Genomic DNA, 13,373 nt, shown 5'->3' with positions numbered 1-13,373 from the left:
TGGGGAGTGGGGAGGGAGGGGGAAAATGAGCAACTGATATCAGGGGTTAGAGTGGGAGGCAAATGTTTTGAGAATGATGAGGGCAACAAATGTGCATATGTGCTTGACACAATGGATGGATGTATGGATTGTGATGAGAATTGTATGAGCCCCCAATAAAATAATTTTTTTAAAAAGTTTAAATCAATTAAAGCTTCAAGCACAGGTGTGCAAAAGTGTCTAAAGTCCTTTAAAATCTTTTCCTGGTTCTTTTCAATGCTCAGCTTTAAGTAACTTTAGTTGTACATCCTGAAATCCATATTTACATAGTGAAATATTAGATGTCACTATATACTAAATATTAGATTCAAATGAAGGAATATTGACTAAGACGATTTGAAGCTTTCCAGACTGACTCTTCTTTTTGAGGGTTTGCTGTCAGATGGCATCAAGTTGATTTTGACCCAGAGCAACCCAATGTACAAGAGAACTTCAACATGACCTGGTCCTGTGACACCATCACAATAGGATAAATCAATATGGTTATTCGATATTACAATGCAAATCTAGAAATAAGCCTTTAATTCTAAAAATTCCATTTAAATACAATCCTTTCTGAACACAGAATAAGCAGTCTTTAAGGTTTTACGTTTATTATTGAACTTTAAGAGTAGCTGGGGATTTATAACACCAATTATCCAAATTCATTGCCATTGAGTCAATTCTGACTCAGAGTGACCTGAGGACACAGATGGGAGTAGACGATTACTTTTTGGTTTGGGCTTCCTCAGAAAAAGATTCTGAGACAAAGATTTGAGTGTAAATAGTTTACTCTGGAAGTGATTCCAGAAAATACAGTTGGGTATTTATTTAGAATTTATTAAGCTATTTATCACTGTGGATAACCAGAAGCAGTGATGATATGGCCTCAGAGTTATTATCCCCCCTGGAAAGGAGCTGAGATATTTATCAACCAAATCTGTCCATCATTGGCTGAGCGGTACACCCTCAAGTCACTGCCATGAGTCATGCTGACTAACAGTGACCCCCTGTGGGTTTCCGAGACCGTAACTGTTAATGGGAGTAGAAAGCCCAGTCTTTCTCCCTCAGAGTTGCTGGCGGTTTCGAATTGCAGACCATAAGGATCGCAATCCAACATGTACTCACTACACCCCCAGGGTTCCGTGAGAACTGCACCCAGGGGGCCTTAATTCCGTGTATTTCTGGATGGCCTCATCAGAGGGGCCCAGACTTTGGTGCCAGTCAACAGTGGAGTAGGTACAACAGTCTGACCCAAGGGTGGACAGGGGACTAGCAGTCTGCTATACTTTGGAAAGATAGCTGAAATTATATGCAGTTTTTTAAATTTGGAATAACGGCGTATTTTTAGGTTTCACATGCAAAAGTAATAAAGTCTGCATTAAAATGAAGGGCCACAGAAATAAAACTAAATAGGAGTGGAGCGAGATCAAGATCCTAACAGAAAACTAAACACTAAGCTAAAGAGTATGGAAGTCATTTAGAAAAACTGTAATAACTTAAATTGTATCCAATTTGAAATGTGGAAAATGGTAAACCTTCGATTGAAGACACAGAAATGTTTCTGAACTACTATACTCTTAAATGTTTCTGTATCTATCCATTGTCATTATGTGATCTCACACATAGTGACTCTATACAGTTTCTGAGACTGTAAACCTTCAAGGTAATTACCAATGCATTGCTTGATCGCTCATTTCATTAATTTCACACTGAAGAAAATGGTGGAATTCTCCAATTTCATCTCTAGCCTTAGAGATTGATGAGTGTGTTAGTCTGGGTTGACTAGAGAAACAAACTTCTTATATGTATAAGAAATAGGTTTATATACAAGAGCAATTGAATATTGAGAAAACAACCCAGCCCAGCCCAGTCCAGATCATGTCCATAAGTTTGATATTAGCCCCTATGTCCAATACCAATCTATAAATTCCTCTTCAGACTCACGAAACACATGCAATGATGCCAAGTGAAGGAAGATCACAGGCCCGTGGGTGGGAAGTCTTGGGGATCCAGTGGCAGTAGAAGCATCTCAGTGCTGGCAGGGGTCTCCACGTGGTTCTTCCAGCTCAGCGCACTGGAGTAGCTGCAATGTCTTGTCAGCTCCCAGGGAGTCAGCGTGCGTCCTGCCTCCAGCGAGCTATTTATCTCCTTAGCACCTCCAAATGAAGTCATCAAGCTGCAACCTGATTGACAGGCTGAACTCCACCCCTTCACTCTAATTCCCCTCAAATTGACAACAGATTATATAAATATCACGATTAGTAAATGAGAATAACAGTTGTATTAAATGGTCTTTCTTGTAGACATACAGATATCTTGTGACAGACAGCATTTCACTTCAAGATAGATCATGAAATGTTTTTTTTCTTGTTCTTTCTTTCGTATTTCTTTTCTTTTTTCATTTTAATTTTAAATTTAATTGCATTTATGTTTATAATTTTATTGGAGGCTCGTACAACTCTTATCACAATCCATACATCCATCCATTGTATGTCAACCACATTTGTACATTTGTTGTCCTCATCATTCTCAAAACATTTGCTTTCTACTTGAGCCCTTAGTATCAACTCCTCGTTTTCTTTCCCCTCCCTCCAATTATTATTATTTTGTCATATCTTACACTGTCCGATGTCTCCCATTACCTACTTTTCTGTTGTCAGTCCCCCAGGGAGGAGGTTAAATGTACATCCTTATACAATAATCAGTTCCCCCTTTCTACACCACCTTCCCTCTACCCTCCAGTATCTCCACTCTCGCCACTAGTCCTGAGAAGTTCATCTGTCCTGGATTCCCTGTATTTCCAGTGGATTTCCTGTGTTTCCAGTTCCTATCTGTATCAGTGTACATCCTCTGGTCTAGCTGGATTTATAAGTAGAATTGGGATCATGATAGTGAAGGGGGGCTGGGGAAGCATTTAAGAACTAGAGGAAAGTTGTATGTTTCATCATTGCTACATGGTACCCTGACTGGCTCTTCTCCTCCCTGTGACCCTTCTGTAAGCGGATGTCCAGTTGCCTATAGATGGGCTTTGGGTCCCTACTCTGCACTCCCCCTCATTCACAATGATATGATTTTTTGTTCTTTGTTGCCTGATACCTGATCCCACCGACACCTCATGATCACACAGGCTGTTGTGCTTCTTCCATGTGGGCTTTGTTGCTTCTCAGCTGGATGGCCGCTTGTTTACCTTCAAGCCTTTAAGACCCTAGATGCTATATCTTTTTTTTTAAATCATTTTATTAAGGGCTCATACAACTCATCACAATCCATAGATACATCAATTATGTAAAGCACATTTGTACATTTGTTGCCCTCATCATACTCAAAAGACGCTCTATCTTTTGATAGCCTGGCACCATCAACTTTCTTCACCACATTTACTTATGCACCCATTTGTCTTCAGTGATTGTGTTGGGAAGGTGAGCATCATGGAATGCCAGGTTAATAGAACAAAGTGTTCTTGCATTGAGGGAGTACTTGAGTGGAGGCCCAATGTCCATCTGCTACCTTAATACTAAACCTACAAATATATGCACATGTATCTATTTCCCCATCCTCATATATAAATATATTTATATATGTATATGCTTGTATTTAGACCTCTATAAATGCTCTTTGCCTCCTAGTTCTTTCCTCTATTTCCTTTGACTTTCTCTTGTCCCACTATCATGCTCAGCCTTCATTTGGGTTTCAGTAATTTCTCTCAGTTACATTGCCCTTGATCAATCCCTACCAGGCCTCTCACACCATCCTTGCCACTGATTTTGGATCACTTGTTGTTCCATTGTCCCTGGGTTGGTCAACACCACCTTCCTTCCCCCACCTCCCCCACTGCCTTGTCCCCCCGGAACTATTGGTCCCGCTGTTTTCTCCTCCAGACTGTTCATCCAGCCTATCTTATCTAGATAGACCTGCAGAGTTAATAATATGCACAAAAAAACAAGACATAGATAAACAAAATGATGAAACAAAATGATAATAACAACAAAAAACAATGACAATAAATAAATAAAAATTTTTAAAAAAGAAAAACCTGTAAATAGTTCAAGGTCTGTTTGTTGACCTCTGGGAATATCCTCCAGTTGAGTCCGATGGGGTGCCTCGCCATGGCCCCCAAATCTATCCCTGGCCAGGGCCTTATCAGGCGGTGCTAGGACCCCCTGTTCTGCTCCCCCTGCTGCTGTGCCGCATGTCCTTAGTGTTTTGCCTCTGTGTGGTGGGGTCAGACCGGGCACAATCCCGACAGTGTCTCCAGTGTTGTCCCCCATAGGGCGATGGGTCAGCGAGGGACGTCGTGTCTCATAGTGGGGCCGTCCTTATGGTCCTCTTTGTGCATTGGCTGTTCTGAGCGGGGACATTGTCCTCCAGGCTTGGTGTGCCAGGATGCACCCCACTCTCTCTTCCTCCCCCTTCATTTGTTCCCGTGCGCTCTGAGCAGACATATCCCTCTCCCTGAGCTGCAGCTTCAGTGCTGTCCTCTAAAGTAAATTCTTCTGGGGGGAGGGGCAGCTGTCCACGTAGTTGGGATTGGGGCCCTTATTTATTTTCTTATTAATCATTTTGGGGGAGGCTCTGAAAAATCTTTTGACAATCCATCATTCAGTTGTATTAAGCACACTTGTTGCCATCAGCATTTCCAAAACATTTTCTTTCTACTTGAGCCTTTGGTATTAGCTCCTCCTTTTCCCCCTTCTGCCCCTGCAGTTCTTCTTCACAGTGGATGCAGCACTAGTCCTCTTCAGCTTGTCATTCCCAGCATAGTCAACCATGAGTACCCAATTCAACATGGCCAGTGTGAGTCCATGTCCGCTCTCTAATGACCAGGACATCAATCTTTACATATTCCATTTTATTTTTGATGATATCTAATTTTCCTACATCCATTTTTCACATTCCAATTAATAATGGATATTTGCAACTGTTTCCTCTCATTTTGAGTCATATCTCATTAGCAAATGAAGGCCCTTTTGAAAGCTTTGCTCCATAGACATCACTTAAGGTTGGCTCTACTTTGAGGTGGCAGCACTTCCCTGGTTGTATTTTGAGTGCCTTCCAAACTGAGACACTCATCTTCCGGCACAGTATCAGTCAACACTGTGCTTCTAGTTTAAGGTTTTCCTTCTGTCAGTTGGTTGTACTATGGTAGCGTGTGTGCTGCTGTGGTGTGCGAGCTAGCCAACCAGTATGTCAAATACTAGCAGGGTTAATCTTTAGTGGACAGGTTTCAGTAGAGCTTCCAGACGAAGACAGACTAGAAAGAAGGCAGACCACTTTTGAAAAATTAGTCCCTGAAGACCTTATGAACAGCAGTGAATATGAATGAACTGCTGAAATCATAAGCAAAAACACTGACCCTCCCAAAAAGGGGGTGGGGGATCTTGTGGAAGTAGACTAGTAAAAATTGAGGAGAAAATCCATGAGGGTGCTGGCATAAACTGCTATTCAACAAGGAAAACATTTGAAAGGAAGAGGTTTCAAAAGAAAAATCTTTCCAAATTGACCTTTTGGGAGATGAGACAGCAAACGTGAGGGCTGTGGTCTTTCTCTTTGAACCCAACTGTGAAAGACCTCAGAAACAAGCGTCAGGTTAACAGATCCCAGGACTTAAGACCTTACTGCTGTGAGAAACCCATGGAAGGGAAGTAGGAGCCCCTGAACTGAGGAAACAGAAGTCCGCAGAAGTGCGCCATTACTGTGAAAAGGAAATTCCGTGCGCACACTTTTCTTTTCTCCTCATTTCAACTTGGAGCATCATTGCTTACCCTTCTCTCCTCTGGGCTCTGTGGTATCAGCAACAGACATGCAACAGGCTGGTGCCAGGGCCTTATCCGGCGGTGCTAGGACCTGGAGACCCACAGGGCAAAGAATACGCAGGGCCAGGTTGAATTTGTTTTGTTATGGATCTGTTCTCTATCAACCAGACTAGAAATACAAGGATCCTTTTCACCCTTTCTCTCCTCTATTTTTCTAAGGCATATTGAATTCGTCCTGTGAATTTCTTTCCTCGTTCCTCGAGTACTCATCTTTCGTTTCAATGACAACACCCTAGTTCTACTCTATTCCTTTGTGCTTAGTCTCCAATAATAGTCTTTTAACTAATCTGCCATCCATCCTGTGCTATGCTGCCAAACTCATTTTCCTAAGGCACAACTTCGATCATATCTTTATTTCTGTTTTGCTTAAAATTTTTTGAAGCCCTCCCTCTGTTTCTGAATAAGTTTAGACTTGTGTTTCATCTATAATTCAAAGTCCTATATCTCCAGCTTTTTGAAAGTCTATGATAAAGCTATACTAAATTATCTGTTGACCCCAATAACTTTTATTACATTGCCTCTTTCTTTAGTTATTAAGTTAACAAATATTGACTGAGCACTCACTATGTGGCAAGTATTAATCTAGATGGTAGGGATAAAATCACTATCAAATTTCACAGAGGCTGGTCACCCTCAGGTGAATCCATATAATCATTTCTGAACATTAAAGACCAGACCTTAGATAAAATCACCATGGGATAATTACTTCAGGTTTTACCTGTAAAGCCAATTGAGCTCTCTCCATGCTCAGATCATGTGAAACGAATTGTTCATATGGGGTTTAAGAGAGCACATGAAAAGAGACCCAAGAATTATGTTGAAGTGAGAACTGTATTGAAGTGACGGAAAGAGGTCTGGTTTGTCCTGTAGAGAGTCCTTTCTCTCTGCCTGGGAAAGAGTAAATGATCGGTACCATACTACTTAAAAGTCAAAAGTGTCCTTTCTGCAGTGGAGGGCTTTTGCATGCAGAACATGCATCTCATGCCTTTCACAAATATTTTTGAGCATCCATAATAGAACTCCCGAAAAAGGTCTCAAGTCAGGGATATGAAGATATAAAGATTGGGCAGTATTGCTTATGGTATTTATGTCTTGGGGGCAGCACAGTAAATCACTAACGTGAAGTGTTAGAGTTTAAATAGTGAAAGTGGATTATTGACCAGCAATGTATCATAGGAATATTGAGTAAATATGACAGTATTATTCTGAGTCACCGCAGGTTGTAGACTACTAATGTGACTAACCATAAGAAAAGGCATGTGTATTTGTTTAGGGAGTCATGTATTTTTTCTGGCCCTTTCTAAAGTCTAACCTCATATAAATGTACTGTCAAAACTGGTTTTAATATTTTTCTCTCCTGCAGAATGGTCTCTCCCTACCAGTGTCAGGTTTGTTAGCATAGCATGTTAAAATCCAAAAGCAGATTTATCAGGAGGTTCCGTACTTGCCCTGATCCCTTCTAAATAAATACTCACTTTTGTGACTACCTTCAACTAGTGACTCTGTATTCTTTTTCTTAACGTTTGTAGTTGCTATTGAGTTGGCTCCAACTCATGCCAGTCCTACAACAACAGAACAAGACACTGCCTTGCACTGTGCCATCTTCAACATCATTGGAGTGCCCGAGTCCATTGTTGAAATCTCTATGTTTTCAGTGTCTGCCAACTTAGGCGGCCCATTTTCTCGTACTATATTGGGCAATATTCTGTTGTGATCCACATTTTGATTGACTAATTTTTGAAAGTAGAGCATCATGTCTTAATTTCTAGTTGGTCTTAATCTTTTTTTTTTTACATTAACCATCTAGTTTGTTTTTATTTATTATTATTTTTAAATTAAAAGATCATTTATTGGGGGCTCTTACAGCTCTTATAACAATCCATACATCAATTGTATCAGGCATATTTGTACATTTTTGCCATCATTATTTTCTAAACATTTACTTTCTATTGAGCCCTTTGTATTAGCTCTTCTTTTCTTCCATTCCCCCCTGCTCATGATTATAAATTATATATTATTATTTTCATATCTTACACCGACCGCTGTCTCCCTTCCCCCACAACTTCTATTGTTTGTTCCCCTGGAGAGGGGTGTGTGTGTGTGTGTGTGTGGTTATGTGTCGCTCATTGGGATCGCTTCCCCTTTCCCCCTTCCTTTCTCCACCTTCCTTTTTGGTCTTAATCGTGAAGCTTCACTGAAACTTGTCCACCAGAGGCAGCCTGTCGGTATTTGAAATATTGATGGTATGACTACTAGCACCACAGCAACACTAACGGCACGACAAGGTGATAGGAGGTGATTTTCTTATGGAGAGATCCCCAAATTGCATAATCTACAGAACTCATAAAAACCTAGAAATGCTCTCGTAGAAACTTTAGATTACATATTTATTCTTTACTCAACTCTTCTGTTTAATGCTGAAAACTATTAATCCTTCAAGATCCTCTTGGATTTTCTCTTTTGTCTTAATTTGTGCCGAGACCGTTACTCTATTCAAGATTTCTTCACTTGGACATTGCATAATCGTGACAGCATGATAGCTGGGTTCCTGATTACGATGGTCCTTGCAAGTGAATCAATCCCATACAAGGGATCTGGATGCTTTTTTATTACTGCTTACTTTGGAAAAGTGTCATCCACGCTTTTCACTGTCACTGACCTTCCAACATGTTGTTGTTTTTAGGTACCATCTAGTCAGTTTCAGCTCAAAGCAACCCGGTCCAGTGCCATCCTCACAACTGCTCCTTGGTTTGAGCTCATTAACGAAGCCACGGCGTTAATCCACCTCGTTTGCCAGGAATGAGTTCTCCCAATAACAGGTCCAAAAGACGTAAAATAATGTCTCACCATTCTCACTTCTAAGGAACACGCTGGTTGTACTTCTTCCAAAACAAATTTCTTTTTCTTCTGGAAGGTCAAACTATTTCTTACATTTAGCAAGCAGCATTGTGTCATCTGCATAGCGGAGGCTGTTACATCTTCCTCCAATCCACATTCTTCATATAGCTCAGCGTCTCATCTTATTTGTTCAGCATACAGATTAAATAATATGGTGAAAGGATATAGTGCTGACACACACTTTCCTGATTTTAAACCAAGTAGTATTCCCTTATTCTGTTTGAGTGACTGCCTCTTGTCCGGTACAGGTTCCACAAAAGCACAATTAAGTATCCTAAATAATATCCATAGTTTGTTCTGATCCACATAGCCTTGGCATAGTGAATCAAACATGAGCAAACATCTTTCTGTTAGCCTCTGCTTTCAGTTAAGATCCATCTGATATCAGCAATGATATCCTTTATTCCATGTTTTCTTATGAATCTGACCTTCTAAGAATATTTAAACACTCACACAAAAGTAGCAATAAATCAGGAAATTCTTGAAGTCCTATGAAAAATGTGATATATTTTCCAGAATATTGATGCTACCTTCTGACAGTGAAATTTAAAATTCTACTTCCACCCCGATTTCTGCCCCTTACTTTTATACTAAACAGTTATAGTATACAGTTGAAAGCAAAAGAAAAAAGAACTTAGTGGAGAGAAGGGAATCCATTATTTTCTTTGTTCAAGAAACATTTTCCCATTGGAGGTTCCAATATTCCAACACAAACATCACCAATATGAAAGTTAAAATACTGATAATTATTTATATTCAACTCTTGTGCCTACATTCTCTTCTTATTTAGTGTTATGACATCAAAATCATTATTCTCTGAATTTCCCTTTTAATCTCACATGAATTCCAAAAAATTTTTGAGGGATTCTAAGATGTTATCAACTTTATAATAAGTTTCTAAATCTTCTTAGCTTTATATATACATGGTATATATAAGCTTTAAGACCTTATTTTTTTTCATTCAATATAGTATTACTAGGATCCATTCATATTATGGCATTTTAGTGTGTTTATTTAATATACTATATAAATAAAATAGAATTAAACTATTTATTCCTCGACTTAGTTATCATTCCAACACTTTTGATCATGTTCCGGTACCTGCACATTATCTTTATGATACACTATTCAAAACAGGTACCAGAACATGTATGAAAGTGTTGGTATGAGTACTACCTTTAATGCCAAAACCTGAAAACAATCCAAATGCCCATCAGCCAGAAGAGGAATAAAGAAATTCTACGAGGATGTTTCTCAACCCAAAGTCCTCTTTCCCACGGTATCATTCATTCACACAGGCACATGGACATCGAACACACACAGCAGCTTCTCACTTCCAGGCCACGCCCTAAAGCTGCGGGTACAGTTGAAGACATCGTCTTGACAGAGAGCAATGGAAAGCAGATCACAACAAAGGTACTCACGTTGAAATGTAACACATTATCGTTTGATTCCCCGTTCGACCCGTTTTAGAATTGCTCGGGTTTCTAACACTTTCTGCTTTCTTTTTGATTGAGGTTTTTCTCTGTTTTGTCATTGTTGTTGTTTTTGATTTGTTTGTGTTTTGTGTGAATATATATATGAAAGTCCAGACTAGGTAAATCTAGAGAGACAGTAACTGTATTAATAATTACCAAAGAGCCCTGGTAGCATAATGGTTACACACTGGGCTGCTAACCTCAAGGTCAGCAGTTTGAAGTCACCAGCCGCTCCAAGGGAAAAGAAAAGGTTTTCTATTCTTGAAAAGAGTTACAATCTCAGAAACACAGAGGGCAGTTCTACCCTGTCCTATAGGGTCACTGTGAGTCGGAATGGATTCGATGGCAGTGAGAGGGGTGTGACCCAGCAAGCTGGGAGGAAATTGGGGGCTAACAACAATGGGGACAAGAAGACAGTATTCTGACACTGATTGTGGTGAAGACAGCACAACTCTTAATATGATTGAATGATTAAACTGTATGATATGTAATACATATGCCAATCAAACTTAAAAAAAAAGGCATAGTCTCCATCCTATGAACCGGGCTAGATGACTTAATAGAAGAGTAAACATGCACATGGGGCAGATATATACAATGTGAGAGAGAAAAGTATTTGAAAAAAAATAAGATTATTTCATGTGCCCCCAAAATTAAATACAGCAACTCTTGGTCTCTCTCCACCGAGAGCAAAGGCTCAAAAAATAAAACTCACTGCTATCGAGTCAGTCCCGCCTTACACTGACCCTAGGAGAGAACAGAACTGCTCAAGTGGGTTTCTGAGACTACAAATCTTTACAAGAATAGAAAGCCCCAGCTTTATTGTGGTGAGTGGCTGGTTGTTTTTGAACTGTTGACCTTGCAATTAACAGCAGCCCAGGGTGCAACCCACTACGCCCTTGGAGCTCTTGGGTGGGGGGGGGGAGATAAGGAAAGAAAATCAGAAATGAATGAACCAATTAATAAAAAGGACTAATCAAACCACAAGATCTACAGCCTGAAACCAGAAACACTAGATGATGCAGGCTACCACTACTGACCGCTCAGCAACACAACAGAGGTTCTGAAGAAGTAGAAGAAACATGGGGAGCAAAATCACAGTCATTAAAACAAAACAAAACCCCCAACACCGGGCTTACTGGTCTTATAGAGACTGTGGAACCCTACAGGTCTGGGAGCAGACTTTAAGCACTGCTCAACTTTTAGCCCAACAACAGAGAAGTGGATAAGGCGAACAATACTAGCAGGATGTACGCAGTCCTTGAACAGCCAACCACAGGCCATCAGAGGGGCCTAAGGAGAATGCTGAGAGGCAGGAAGCAGTAGGAGAGGAGGATTGGAAACAGTGAACATGGGGAGGAAGTGGGAAGAGTGTGGTTACACTGTGGGGATTGGAACCAGTGTCACAAATCTAAATGCATACGAATTATTGAACGGAAAGCCAATTTTTTAAATGTAAACTTTCATCCCAATCACAATAAAAAGTTAAAGAACTAGCATGTTGTTTTCGTTAGGTTCCGACCTACAGTGACTGTATGCACCGTAGAAGAAAACACTATCAGGTGCTGTGTCACCCTCAAGCCTTTATACGCTTGAACCTCTAGCCGCAGCCACAGTGTCACTCCGCTTGTCAGGGGCCTTTTTCTTTCTCACTCTCCCTTTACTTTACCAAACATGCTGTCCTCTCCTGACAACATACATTCAACAGTTCAGTCACCTCAAGAAATGTATAATCATCACCACAATCAGTTTTGGAAAATGTTCTTCATTCTTGTATTCATGGTTATTAGCTCCCCATTTTCCCTCAACCTCCCCTGTCAGACCCCCAGGGAACCATTAATCCAGTTGCTGTCTCTATAGATTTACTTGGATTTCATATGTGGAAAAAATTTAAACAATAAAAACTAAAACAATAAAGAAGTAAAACAGATGAAAAACCTCAATAGAAAAGAAAGCAGAAAACAATAAAAACAAGAACAAAGTGAAATGGATCATAAGGGAGAACAAATTATAGGATGCTAAATTTTAGCCTAACTGTACTTTCAACAATTCACTGTCCAATGCACTCTGCATGTTAGTAAGGCTACTCACATCCCTGTCCATGGGCAGAGGGATTCACCAGGGGCTTAGTCCATGTGTATTTCCCCTTCACTTGGCTTTTGTTTGTTTTTTCAGTTAGAAACACTTACTGAACATGGACTATGTTTCTTTTTCTTTTTTGTAATTTTATTGGGAGTTCTTATAGATATAACATTCATAGTTTGGACTTTTTTTTTTAACTAAAACCATGCTTAGATAGGGAGATCAAAGAATAACGTATTACATTTTAACCTATGACTGCATAATCAACTACAATACTGTCTGAAAGCAGAAGGCTTAATCCATGGGTGGACCTTGCAATAGCCTCTACAAACCAGGTGTTTGCGATTTTCACTGATAATCATTCTCTCCTTTAGATTTGGATTATATTATTTACAATCCTTGGATCACATAGGCTGGGGTGCTTCATCCATGTGGACTTAGTTGACACCACACTTAGATGGCTGCCCCTTTGAAAACAAGCCTTTAAGACTTCAGGTGTTCTTCTTTCTAATAGCTGGGCACCATCTAGCTTCTTCCTCACACTTTGTTATAGCACTCATATCTTCCAGTGACCTCTTCATGAGGGTGAGCATCAAGACTGATTTTTAAAAAATATAAATCATTTTATTGGGGCTCTTCCAGCACAAGAATAATTTTGCAATGTCATATTTGATAAGGAATGCACTGCTATTCCTTTTGATTTTGTCATTCCATGCATATCAAATCTTATTATTTTGTTTCAGAATAACCAATACCAGTCAATTTCAGCTCACTAATGCCCAGAATGTTGATCTTTATGCATTTCATTTTTTACAACTTCCAATTTTCCTATGTACTTTGTACATTCCAGGTTCTGATCATGAGCAGGTTTTTGCAGCAGTTTCTTCATACCTTGAAGAAATGAAGATCTCGAAGGAGTCCCTCATAGGCTTTCCCCCTCTCACATCATCATGGTCTACTCCAATCTGAGAAAGCAGCTCTTCTTCAGTCAGACTTCGAGTGTCCTCTGACCCAAGGGGCCCATCATCTGGCACTATCGATGACAATGTTCTGCTTCCATTCATTAGGTCTTTAGTACTCC

Source organism: Echinops telfairi, unplaced genomic scaffold (assembly GCF_000313985.2).
Source record: "Echinops telfairi isolate 266 unplaced genomic scaffold, ASM31398v2 ScPeMD7_7424;HRSCAF=8462, whole genome shotgun sequence".
In the NCBI taxonomy this organism is placed as follows: domain Eukaryota; kingdom Metazoa; phylum Chordata; class Mammalia; order Afrosoricida; family Tenrecidae; genus Echinops; species Echinops telfairi.
The sequence above is the reverse complement of the archived record's forward strand: the minus strand, read 5'-3'. Positions refer to the sequence as shown.